This window comes from Ochotona curzoniae, unplaced genomic scaffold (genome assembly GCF_017591425.1).
Source record: "Ochotona curzoniae isolate NIBS_2020 unplaced genomic scaffold, NIBS_Ocur_1.0 contig_2754, whole genome shotgun sequence".
NCBI classification, from domain to species: Eukaryota; Metazoa; Chordata; class Mammalia; order Lagomorpha; family Ochotonidae; genus Ochotona; species Ochotona curzoniae.
Genome location: NW_024465582.1, coordinates 15,706,489 through 15,710,358, shown reverse-complemented (window position 1 = coordinate 15,710,358; position 3,870 = coordinate 15,706,489). Strand labels below are relative to the sequence as shown.

The 3,870-nt window shown below is 38.4% G+C and overlaps 1 pseudogene; it reads left to right on the top strand.

The window, feature by feature from the left end:
- Window positions 1-2,667: 2,667 nt before the first annotated feature.
- Window positions 2,668-3,334, top strand: LOC121154379 (annotated as a pseudogene).
- Window positions 3,335-3,870: the final 536 nt, after the last annotated feature.

The following is a 3,870-nucleotide window of genomic DNA, read 5'->3' as shown; positions in this document are numbered from 1 at the left end:
GATGTTTCCCAAGTCTCTCTGTTCCAAGGGATGCAAGCCTGTTTTGATTTATGAAAGCCGATGTTATTGCTTCATTTGATCAAGTTTTCAATCCACATGAGTAGCTTGAACTCTGAAGAAGTGAACTTAGGAAACATGTGGGGTTTACTCTCCCCAAACAGATTTCCAAGCAGGAAGAGACATCTTACCTCTCCAAAACGTGACTGCAGGGGACAGACTCACACGGCAGTCACACTCTTCCAGATCAGCATGCTGACAATTAGCCACAGCAGAGCCATTTGTCTTAAATCAGCTTAAAGTCTGTTAGCTGAGGCCTAATTAAACATTGGCAGTTGCTTAGAAAAAAACAGTTACAAAGTCTTTCAACAGCACCATCTTGTCACTGCAGAAAACTTTAGTCAGAAAGACTTGCAGGCTATTGGAAATCTTCTGCTTCAGCCACAGCTAATATGCACATTCTAAATAACACCTGCAGAGGGACTGGAATGAGACAGTTGTTTCCTCCGTGCAGCGTAGGTATTTGGGATTTTACCTACATCTGGGAGAAAGCCAAAAAATCAAAACAAATTGTGTTCTGTTTGTCACGGCAGCTGGACGTTATGCAGAAAATATCCAAATGAGATAACAACAGATAAATCCTAACACCCTAATCACTTGGCTCTTTTCCCTTTCATGATATATACCATTCTCTTATTTTGGTAGGGTTTTCTTACCTAGCAGATTCCTGACAAATAACTTATGGCATGTTGTGTGCTCTCAAAAAATTTTTAATCTCCATTTACGGCTGGTATTAAGATTCTAGATACATAGCAAAAAGACCGTGTCATCCCTGAGCTTTGTAATAATGACTGAACAGGAGTTCATTCTGTCTTATCTCAACCTCTCACTCTTTGAGAATTTTCCCTTTCTCAATTATCCATTTGTTTCTTTAAAGAGCAAGTTTCATATATTTCATAAATATATAGTTTTAAGAATATGACACCTTATCCACTCCTTTTCCATTCATTCATTGTTTTATGCTGCTATTATAAAAATTTCAACTTTAAGTTGATTTTTCCTAAATAATAAATGAAATCTTTGTCATTGATACCAAGTGGTGATTAGTGGATAATCAATCCTTTCTCTAAAAAGCAGTAATGGTTTAGTTCAATTTCTACCTCTTGGTATTTGCATGGTATTAAAGTAGACTGGCTGTTCAAACTTCTGCGGGTTCAATTTCTAATTGTTCAACCGACAAAGGATCATCTCTTTGTCTGCTAAACTCAGGAGAATGCAACAGCTGCAATTAATTTAAATAGGGTAGTCTCCTTAAAAAGTATATGCAGTCTAAAGAGCAGAGAGAACCCATGTGAATTTTCAGCCATCTAATCTAAACATATGGAAAAGCTGAGTGTTACAAAGGTAGAGGAGGCCTCCAATCTGGTCTGATATCTTGTCCTGGAGGCTGATTGCAACTGGACTCAGCACGTTGTTGAGAGACAGTCTATAAAGATGTGCAGACATGGATCTTTGAGCCTCCTGTTGAGTGCATCCAAGACTGTGTAGATTCCACTGGTTCAGGTTCTGCATTTCCATGTGCTAGTAAGTAAACCGCCCTGGTTTGGTGTTTGATGTCTACCTTTGTATTTTTGTTTGTGTATTTTAGCATATAATTGGTTGCTGGTAAATGATATCCATCTCACTATCTTACATTGGAAATTATAAGAATGCTTCTGGAAACTGACAGAGAAACTGACATCATTCTCCACTTGGAGCCAAACTGCCACTCACAGTGAATGAATTTTAAGGAAAAAAAAAACAGGAGCCACATAAACAGTAAATATAACAAACTCACAAGGCTACTCAAAAACCATGATCAAGTGACAGGAGACCTGCAAATTGTTAGAAGAAAGCAAAAACTCAGCCTTCTAATTAGGCTATTGGTTATAACCAGCACACCACACACCAGTTGGTAGAGTAGCCCGAACTTTCTTTACACCTACCTCTTATAAAAAAAGAAAATAAATTATATTAAATCCATTATACATAATACTGACATACACTAGTAGAGAATTTCTTAAGTCACTCGTAAGAAGTAAGGGAACAGAATGACAAGATTGACAAGATAGAAATCCACTGAATTAAAAGGAGATTTTCAATCCATAAACATGTTCACTGAGAAGAATACAAAGCAAGACAAAAATGCTGACTTCCTATTTCTTAAGTCAGACTCCCTTAGGCGTGTATTCTAGATTAACCACATTAATGAGAGTGTTTAAAAACATTTATGGAAAATGAAATGAAAAGATAAGTTGATTCTCGGGTAAAACTTGTGGAATCTTTGTATAGAATTTTATTTTCATAACACATACTCTCTATGAATCTTTGGAAAAGTTTCCACATCAAAATCAAATGTCTTTAGGTCATTTCTTTTGTGATATCCAGTCTCCAGCATGGTCCTAATGAGTCTCTTCTTGAGGCCCATGATTTTTTTTTCTCTCATATTTGCCAGAGTTTGTGTGATCGATAAGACATGACAGTTACAAAGCCAGGTGAGTAGGCTGCATCTGGCTCCCACTCTCACAGCCCTTGCAGTACCCTGAGTTCTATTGTGACAGCACTGGAGCAAATGAGAGGCTCAACCAGCACTGAGCAACTCTGTGCCTCACAGAGGAAAATTAACTAACCATGGGGGAAGGAGATACTAAGAAACTGAGAGGCAAAATATCATCATATGCATTCTTTGTGCAAACTGCCTGGAGGAGCACAAGGAGCAGCACCCAGATGCTTCTGTCAACTTCTCAAGAGTTTTCTAAGAAGTGCTCAGAGAGGAGAAAGACCCCATTTACTAAGGAGAAGGGAAATTTTGAAGACACGGCAAAGGCAGTCAAGGCTCATAATGAAAGAGAAATGAAAACCTGAATCATTCCTAAAAGGGGAGACAAAGAAGTTCATAGATCCCAATGCACCCTAGAGGCCTCCTTTGACCTTTTTCTTGTTCTGTTCTGAGTATCAACCAAAAAACCAAGGGGAGCATGCTGGCCTCTCTATAGGTGATGTTGCAAAGAAATTGGGAGAGATATGGAAGAACAGTGCTGCCAATGAGAAGTAGCCTTACAAAAAGAGGGCTGATAAGCTGGAGGAAAAAGATGAAAAGGATACTGCCACATACAGAGCTAAAGGAAAGCCTAATGCATCCAAAAAAGAGAGCTGTCAAGGCTGAAAAGAGCAAGAAAAAGAAGAGGAGGAAGATGAAGAGGATGAATCTGAAGTTGGTTCTAGGGCAGTTTTTGTTTTCTTCTCTATAAAACATTTAACACATCCTCCACCCCTGTACACAACTCACTCATTCTGAAGGAATAAAAAAATGAAATGTAAGGCTGTGTAACATTTTTTTTAAGATATGACAAAAATGATAGTGTCTTCTGAAACTAATACATAAGAAGTTGTATGGTTTATTCCTAACTCTATTCATGTGATGGATTGTTAATTGTGGGAAAAGTAGCTGTTATGTTGCCGGGACGTTCAGATGCCCTTATGGAGAGACCCATTAAAGTAGAGCAACTGGAGGCCAAGAGCCCGTAAGACACTGAGAAGTCCTGCCAGCTGCCATGTGAGTGAGCTCTGATGCAAATCCTCCAGCCCCGTTAAATCTTACACGTCTGCAGTCTTACCCACTATCTTAATCACAACCTCATGAGAGACCTTGAACCAGAGTTAACTCAAAGCTCTCTAAACCATGACTCATAAAACTGTAAAAATGAATAGGTATGATTTTCAGCTGGTAAGTTTTGACAAAATGTGTTACAATGCAAGAGATGACTAATGAACTTTCCTGATATAAATGATGAATGATATTACTTATTCCCCTAGATGCGTACTCTCTGAAAT